The following is a 9,539-nucleotide window of genomic DNA, read 5'->3' as shown; positions in this document are numbered from 1 at the left end:
TGGGTGGCTTCCAAGATCTTACATTGGTAGCTCCTCACCCTCAACTCCCAGTGTAACTCCCACCAAGACCCCTCACTCCGGGCTCAAGCCACATGGGCCTTCTACTGCCTCTAACTTAACACAGTGCTTCCAGCCACAGGATTTCTATACATCTGCTTCTCTCTCCCTGAAAGGTTCCTCTGGTTCCATGGCTCCTTTCTATGCATCCTTTGGATTTTAAATAATGTCATGGGCTGAACCCGAGCCTCCAGGACTTCAGAAAGTGACTGTATTTGGCCTTTAACAAGGTAATTACGTTCAAATGAGGCCACCGGAGTGAGCTCTAATCCAGTCTGACTGATGTCCTTACAAGAGCTTAGGACACTGGGCCGGGTGCTGTGGCTCATGCCCGTAATCCCAGCACTTTGGGAGGCTCAGGCGGGTGGATCACCTAAGGTCAGGAGTTCGAGACCAGCCTGGCCAACACGGTGAAACCCTGTCTCTACTAAAAATACAAAAATTAGTCGGGTTTGGTGGTGGACGCCTGTAATTCCAGCTACTTGGGATGCTGAGGCAGGAGAATCACTTAAAACATGGGAGGTGGAGGTTCCAGTGAGCCGAGATAGCACCACTGCACTCTAGCCTGGGCAACAGAGTGAGACCCCATCTCCAAAAAAAAAAAAAAAAAAAGAGATTAGAAGGTGAGCATTATCACCTGAGCTCCACCTCCTGTCAGATCGGCAAAAGCATTAGATTAGATTCTCCTAGGAGCATAAACCCTACCGTGAACTGTGCATACCAGGGATCTAGGTTGTGCACTCCTTATGAGAATCTAATGCCTGATGATCTGAGGTGGACTAGTTTCATCCTGAAACCAACCTCCCTGGCCCGGTCTGTGGAATAACTGAACTCGGTCCCTGGTACTTTTAGTAGAGACAGCGTTTCGCCACATTGGCCAGGGTGGTCTCGAAGGTGATCCACCTGCCTCGGCTTCCCAAAGAATTCAGCACTTTGAGAGGCCAAAGTGGGTGAACCACCTGAGACCAAGAGTTCAAGACCAGCCTGGCCAACAAGGTGAAACCCCATCTCTACTAAAAATACAACAATTAGCTGGGCATGGTGGTGCATGCCTGTAGTCCCAGCTACTCAGGAGGCTGAGGCAGGAGAATCGCTTGAATCTGGGAGGCGGAGGTTGCAGTGAGCAGAGATCATGCCACTGCACTCCAGCCTGGGTCACAGAGCAGACTCCATCTCAAAAACAAAACAATAACAACAACAACAAAAAAACACAGCTAAATGGTAAAGGGGGCCTGGAACCCAAGCCTCTAAGGCTCTGGCTCCTAACCATGCCTTAGCCCTAGGATTCTGCAATGCACCCATTCTCCCCACAGACCGGTACTGAGCGCCTACCTAACATGTGCCATGCATTCTGTCTCAGAATTGGGGATGGAGCAATGATGAAACAAATTCCTGTCTTCATGTGGTGAGGGACATCATATAAGATAAAGAACTCAATTAAACGGGTTATCAGGTGATAAACTAAATGCAATGGAGCAAAAGGGAAGGGAATGGGAATGTGGGAATGCAGGCTTGCCGGAGTCTGATTTGCAATTTCAAACCAGGAGGTTGGTGAAGGCCTTTGTCAGTGAGGAACATTTAAGCCAAGTCTTGGAGGAGGTCAGGGAGGGAGCCCTGGGGATAAATGAGGACACGTTCCATGCAGAGATAAAGGCAAGTTTAGAGTTCCAGAGGTAGAAGCAAGCTTGGCAAAATGGCTAATGTGGCTGCTGTTAAGTGAGCAAGGGAGACAAGAATGGAGAGCTCTAGAATAGAGGCCTGGTGGTGTGGGACAGTTCTAGCCTTGGCAAAGCTTTGGCTTTTACTCTGAGACAGGAGGCCTGGTAGTTTTTGCACAGAGGAGCCACACGATATAACTTTTAACAGAATTACCGAGGTTGTTATGTAAACATAGACTTAACGGAGTAGGGGTGGAAGAAGGGGACCAGTTAGGCAATGACAGTAATCCAGGTGAGAGATGGGGGTTTGCTCTAAGATGGTGTCAGCGGAGACTGGATTCTGGCGGGAAGAAAAAAAAAAAAAAAAAAAAAAGCCAATAGGATCTGCTGACAGATTTGACATGGGATGAAGAACTCAAAGTTCACAGCCTGAGAAGCCAGAAGGCTTTGTCTGAGATGAGGATGAGTTCTAGGCTGGAGCTATACAGACGGGAGTCATCAGCACACAGATGGTCTTTAAAGCCATGAAATCCGAGGAAATCGTCAAGAGATTAAGTGAAAAGAAAGAGAAGTCCAAGGAACCAGTGCTGGGGGGACTGCTACATTGAGAGGTCAGGAAAAAGAGGAGAGGCTAGCAAAAGAAACAGAGGAGGAGGGGCAGGGATGGAGGGAAAAACAAGTGTGTGCACTCCCAAAAACCAAGTGAAGAAAGTTTTGCGGAGGAGAGGGTGATAAACCGTAGGAAAAATCGCTGACAGAGCAGGTAGGACGAGGACTGGGGAGAGACTGAGTTCGTCTGGAGCGAGTTCAACACTGAGTGGGAGGAGAGCGCTGGACAAAAAATAGACACACTCTTCCAGGCAGTTACGATATTCAAAAAGCGAGGGGATGAGGGTTCTCAGGAAGAGGGAAATCACATGTTTATATGCTAATGGAAAAGATCCCTTCGAGAAGAAATGAAGGTTCAAAAGGTCAGGTTATCCCGACACTAGTCTGGTCCAAACTCTTTCCCACCCTTCAGCTACTGAACTGATCCATTTAAGTCTTCCCAGGCCTCCTGCTTTACATGAAATCCGACTGGGGCAGTTTGCATTTTTACTTTAATGGAGCCGTTCGATGTTTAGTACCTTCGGTCGAGACGCCCCTCAAATTGGTTTTCGGGTTCTGCGTTTCGGCAGGACCTCCCGCGCGCTTTCCAAACGTCATCCTCGCCAGCTGACCGGTTCTCCTCCTATCCCGCCTCGGGGGCGGGACTCGGCGCACCGTCTCCACAGCAACGCCTTAGCCGGACGGTGCTCAGGGTTTCGGGACTGCGCGTGGCGCTCTCAGAGGACGTCACACACCGGCGGCGCTTGCGTGACGTAAGCGCTGCTCCGTCAGAAGGCCCCACAGGTCGGCAGGTATGAAAAGGAGCACGACCTTGCTCACTGCGCATGCACCACCTTGGATGGCCCTGGCTGCTCCCGTGGGTTGGCTCTGAGGTCCGCTCCCTCTGGCTGTTGTGCCTTTAACCTGAACCAGAGAACTCCTCCGCGGTGCTGCAGTTTCCGCCTGGCTTTCTCGAAGCCACCTTGCGGGCAGATATCCGAGAATCACAGTGCATTCTCATCTTGCCCATCTCTTAGCTCTGCTGGCGAGTTCTTCGTTGCATCCCTGTCTGAAAGTGCTTGCCGAACTCCCAGTTTGCTGTTGCCAGCAAGCTTCCCCTAGCGGGTCATCTCCCTTCGAAACCCCTGCTTTCAAATCTCTCTCTCTCTTTTTTTTTTTTTTTTTTTTTCGAGACAGAGTTTCGCTCTTGTTACCCAGGCTGGAGTGCAATGGCGCGATCTCGGCTCACCGCAACCTCCGCCTCCTGCGTTCAGGCGATTCTTCTGCCTCAGCCTCCTGAGTAGCTGGGATTACAGGCACGCGCCACCATGCCCAGCTAATTTTTTGTATTTTTGGTAGAGACGGGGTTTCATCATGTTGACCAGGATGGTCTCGATCTCTTGAGCTCGTGATCCACTCGCCTCGGCCTCCCAAAGTGCTGGGATTACAGGCCTGAGCCACCGCGCCCGGCTCAAATCTTGTGTCTTGGAACGATCAGCAACCATGCTGTTTAGCACTGGTGTTTATAAGGCTAACCAGGCTACAGCTGAAGACCTGAGAATTTCGGCTGTGAACCAAGTACTTGCACTTTTATGTGCTAGGACCCGTGACTTCTGTTGACTGCTTGTGGCTATTTCTGTCTTCTTTCACATATTTAGCCAGGATCCAAACAGTTGGCCTTGCTAAGTACATGGCCTGCAGAAAAATGAAGTATCTGCTGGACGCGGTGGCTCACATCTGCAATCCCAGCACTTTGGGAGGCCGAGTTGGGAGGATCACTTGAGGCCAGCAGTTCAAGGCCAGCCTGGTCAACATGGTGAAACCCCTGCCTCTACTAAAAATACAAAAATTAGCCGGGTGTGGTGGTGCACGCCTGAAATCTTAGCTACTCTGGAGGCTGAGGTGGGGGAATCACTTGAATCCTGGAGGTGGAGGTTGCTCTGAGCTGAGTTAGCACCACCGCACTCTGGCCTGGGTGACAGAGTCTGGCTCAAAAGAAACAAAAACAACGACAACAACAAAGAAAAAGTATCACTGTTCTAAAACTTAGAATTCCTTTACGTATTCATTTGATGACATTGATTAAGCACCCATTCTTTCCTGGATCCAGTGCTGAGCCTGAGGGCTACAGTGAGTATGACACCTGTCTCTGCCATCATAGCACAATTAGGGGATTAATTCAAGAAACATTGAATTCCAACTGTTTGCTAGGTACAGTTCAGATTCTGAATGCACACTGAAAGAACGAAGCGTGATCTAAGATCTAGCATGAGGCCGGGCTTTGGTTTGAATGGAACCTGCCCCGGCCTTTTATGTGCTGTATGCACTGGCGTGACTTCCGCACCTGTGTGCACATCCATTTCATGATTCATAAAAATGGGCATAATAGTGCCTACCTCCTTGAGGGTAGCACGAGAGCCAACCCTCATGCTATGGTCTGGGGAGCCTTTTGTTTCTACTTCCGCATGTTTCTCCCCTTCAGAAAAATGAAAAACCTTGTTTTCTCCTTACGCAGAGGATACCACCACTAGTGGGAAAGCTACCCCCGATCAGCACATGGCCCCAGCAGTCATCCACTGATGCTCCTCAAATTGTTTGAAAGACAGCTTTTTTTTCTGGGTGCGGTGGCTCACGCCTGTAATCAATCCCAGCACTTTGGGAGGCCGAGGCGGGTGGATCATGAAGTCAAGAGACTGAGACCATTCTGGCCAACATGGTGAAGCCTCATCTCTACTAAAAATACAAAAATTAGCTGGGCATGATGACACGAGCCTGTAGTCCCAGCTACTCAGGAGGCTGAGGCAGGAGAATTGCTTGAACCTGGGAGGCCTAGGTTGCAGTGAGCCCAGATGGTGCCACTGCACTCTGTCCTGGGCAACAGAGTGAGACTCAGTCTCAAAAACAAAACAAAACAAACAAAAACAGCTTTTTGGCTGGGCGTGGTGTCTCATGCCTATAATCCCAGTACTTTGGGAGGCCGAAGCGAGCGGGTCACCTGAGGTCAGGAGTTTGAGACCAGTCTGGCCAACATGGTGAAACCCGTCTCTATTAAAAATACAAAAAAATTATCTGAGCATGGTGGTGGGCACCTGTAATCCCAACTACTCGGGAGGCTGAGGCAGGAGAATCGCTTGAACCTGGGAGGCTGAGGTTGCAGTGAGCTAAGATTACGCCATTGCACTCCAGCCTGGGTGGCAGAGCAAGACTCTGTCTCAAAAAACAAAACAAAACAAAACAAAAACCCAAAATAGCTTTTGTCCAGTGGCTGCTTTTTGTGAGTCTGTATGCTGAGGCCAAGTTACATGTAAGCAGAGCCTGCCCACCTCACCTTCCAACAGTGCCTCTAAACTATCACCATCTGAAAATAAAAGAAATCCCTTTCTTCAAATGCGTGGTGACCTGAAGCTGGCCAAGGGCCGGGGACTGGCAGGCGGCCTGGGAGGTGGGGTTGGACCCCAGGTTACTGTCTGAGGAGGGACGACACGCTGTAAGGGCTGGGGAGCCAGTGTCTGGCTTCCCTGTCACCGCAAGGCCTGTGGTTTCTAGCCCTGTCTGCTCCGAGTCCCACTAAGCAGCAGCAGAAGAGAAAACAGACGTGCACACAGCGGACGCGCACATGCACACCGGCCCCCCAGACGTGCGCAGCCCTCAGAGGAAGTGGAGCACCAGATGTTCTGGGTTTCCTGTTCGACGCTTCCACAGCTGGTCGAGTCTGTGGTTGTGGTTTGTCTGTCTCGGGCTCATGTGAGAGACAAAAGCTGGGCTGACGGGAAGCCTTTTCTCCCGGCCCCCACTCCCCAGCTCTGACTGATCAGGAACCCTGGCAGGTCAGAAATTTCCTGAAACACCCAGAGCTGGGTTCTCCCAAGAAGAGGCTGAACCCCTGACTCCTGTCCCCGAGGAGCAGCCCCTGGGCTGATAATCAGGCCTTCCAGAACCTGGGGCGATGGAAACGTCTACAAATATCCCATTAAGAAAGACCACCAGCCCTGCTGAGCAGAATGAAGCGGAGGCCGGGTTGCTGCGGTCTCTACTCTGAGGCTTGGCATCGAGCTGCCTCTGAAAAGCACTCAGCACATGAAGGAATGAATGAGGAACAGAGAACTTCACCTTTGGGGGCTGGGTGTAAAAGCCTCAGCTGGGCTTCAAGTCCCATAAATAGCTTTGGATTCCAACAGACAGCTGATGCTGCGAGGTGCTGCTGACTTGCTGTGACCTGGAGCAGGCCATGTAGCCTCTCTGGGCCTGCTGTCTTCATCTGCAAAATGGAGATGATAATATCTACTTCACAAAGGGGTGGAGGCCCAGTGAGACACCGCACATGGATTTCCTTGACACTGTTTCCCCATCGTAACTGCTCCAGAGAGGCGGGGCTCCCTCTTCTCACAACACTGCGGTTTATTTCAGGAGATACACTGAAAGGCAAGCAAGATAAAACAAGCAACAGCCGAAGCACGGATCCAGGGACAACTGCCCGGCGGGACAGCGAGCAAGAGTCCTGGCATCTGTGCTGCTGCTCTTTGTTGGGGGATATTGGGGGAAGGGGCTGGAATCATCCCAGGGTGTCTAGGCTCTGGAAGGGAGCACCCCGTATCCTCCTTTGGGTGTGGAATCAGGTGAGTGTCTTGGGGGTGGAGGGAGAACAGGCAGAGTGTGCCCTCCCCGCCTTTGCTCCGCAGTGATCTTAATGATTAAGGCTACTGTTCAGTCTGCATTTGGATCTGAGCAACAGGGACCCCTGCCCAGAGGGCCGTCCTTCAGCAGGCTGCACCCCGGCCGCCTCCACTGCAGCCCTCTCTGTGACATGAAGCATCTGCCGCTGACTGTAGCTATGAGGGCCACTGACCCTGCAATATGACCGACTAGGTTCAAATATTGACTCTGACACTTAGAAGCTGTGCCACCTTGGGGCAAGTTACTTCATCTCTCTGTGCCTCACTTTCTTCCTTTATAAAATGGGTAAAACAGTAATCACACAATCGGTTATCTATGACGATTAAACGAGTTAATAATATATGCAAAGCACTTAGCATGGCTACTGGCTCATGGGTCAGGAAATGTTAGCTGTTGCACACGTGGTGTGTTTGATTCTTGCAATGCCCCTATAGGTAGGTTCTGTTGTTAGCTCTGTTTTACGTATGAGAAAACTTAGGCATAGGAAATAAAGTAACATTTGCAAGGTCACACTGATAAGTAGCAAGGTGGAGGCTTTACTCCAATTCTTTTTTTTTTTTTTTTTTTTTGGAGACATCTGTCGCCCAGGCTGGAGTGCAGTGGTGAAATCTTGGCTCACTGCAACCTCTGCCTCCTGGGTTCAAGCAATTCTGCCTCAGCCTCCCGAGTAGCTGGGATTACAGAGGTGCACCACCATGCCCAGCTAATTTTTGTATTTTACTAGTAGAGACGGGGTTTCACCATGTTGGCCAGGCTGGTCTCAAACTCCCGACTTCAGGCGATCCACCTGCCTTGACCTCCCAAAGTGTTGGGATTATAGGCGTGAGCCACTGCGCCCGGCCTTCAGTTCTTTCTGACTCTGGCGTGTGTGTGGCTTCACCCCCTACCCCAGTTGCATTTTTTTTCTCTCCTAGGAGTCCTCTACCTTCAACCCCACCCCCACCCCACTTCCACCCTCCCCCCATCCCACCCCTACCCCAGTGATGCTCAGCCTCTTCCTGTCGTACAGGATCTCACCACCTGCAACTTCCAGCTGGATTTGCCGTTTCAGATCAAGTTCTTGACTCTTGAGTAACGTTTCCCCACAAAAGCTGAGCTTGCAGGTGACTTCGGACAAGCAGTTGTTCCCGTCTGACAATAACCCGAGTTCATTCATGAGAAGGTCCCGAGTGATCCAGGACTGTTTGTATTTTAACCCAAAGAAAGGAGTCTTTTGGGATAATTTGAGGCACAAAGAGCAGTCTGTCAAGGGAGACATTTTTCATTTGCTGCTTTAGTTGGGGAGGTAATCCTTTGCTTCACTCCTGAAATCCCACCCCTCTGGGAGTGACTTCCTCCCCTCCCACTGTCGAAAGCTGACCAGATGGGAGGAGGCCATGTGGCGCAAGGGTTCTCAAACTCAGCTTAATTATGGCCTGAGGAACTTAAAAAATGCATGTTCCCAGGTCCTGGCTTACGGTCTTTGAACTACATTTTGTTTTTTGAGACAGAGTCTCACTCTGTCACTCAGGCTGGCATGCAGTGGTGTGATCTTAGCTCACTGCAACCTCCGCCTCCCAGCTTCAAGCGACGCTTGTGCCTCAGCCTCTCAAATAGCTGGGGCTACAGGTGTGCACTGCCACGCCTGGCTAATTTTTGTATTTTTAGCAGAGATGGGGTTTCGTCATGTTGGCCAGGCTGTTCTTGAACTCCTGGACTCAAGTGATCTGCTGGCCTCGGCCTCCCAAAGTGTTGGGATTGCAGATGTGAGCTACCATGCCTGGCTGGAACTATATTTTGAGGAATGCTGGTTTTGTGGCAAGACACCTAGGTTCAAGTACTTTAATTAGCTGTGTGACCTTGACTGTGACCCTCTGAGCGGCAATGCCCTCAGCTTTAAAACAGGAATTAAGCCTATTTCCTCCACCTCATGGGGGATCATCAGCAAATGTGCTTCATGCCTGTGAAATGCCTCAGCATGTGGAAGAGTCCCTTTTTTTTTTTTCTTTTTTTGAGACGGAGTCTTGCTCTGTCGCCAGGCTGGAGTGCAATGGCACGATCTCAGCTCACTGCAACCTCCACTTCCCGGGCTCAAGCGATTCTTCTGCCTCAGCCTCCTGAGTCTCTGGGATTACAGGCAGTGCCACCACGCCCAGCTAATTGTGTATTTTTAGTAGAGACGGGGTTTCTCCATGTTGGTCAGGCTGGTCTCAAACTCCTGACCTCAGGTGATCTGCCCACCTCGGCCTCCCAAAGTGCTGTGATTACAGGCTTGAGCCACTGCCCCTGGCAGAAGAGTGCCATTTTTATACTAGAGCCCAAACACGTGTTGTAGAGAAATACAAAGGAAGGCACAGACCTGGGCCCAATCTCAGAGAGAAATTCCTTAAATCTTTGGGGCTGGACGTAAACTCATCAGCACTATTTTGGGTGAAGGCTGCTGGCCAGAGTGGAAGGAAGTATTTTCTATCTCCTGCATGCTGGTGCCTCCCCGTGAACAGCCTGACAAAGTCTACAGAGTGTGTCAGGAGCTTGAATCAGTCAGGTGTGCCAGGCAATGCTGCAGTAACGAACGGCCCCTGG

This window comes from Saimiri boliviensis, chromosome 11 (genome assembly GCF_048565385.1).
Source record: "Saimiri boliviensis isolate mSaiBol1 chromosome 11, mSaiBol1.pri, whole genome shotgun sequence".
NCBI classification, from domain to species: Eukaryota; Metazoa; Chordata; class Mammalia; order Primates; family Cebidae; genus Saimiri; species Saimiri boliviensis.
Note: the sequence above shows the minus strand (reverse complement) of the source record.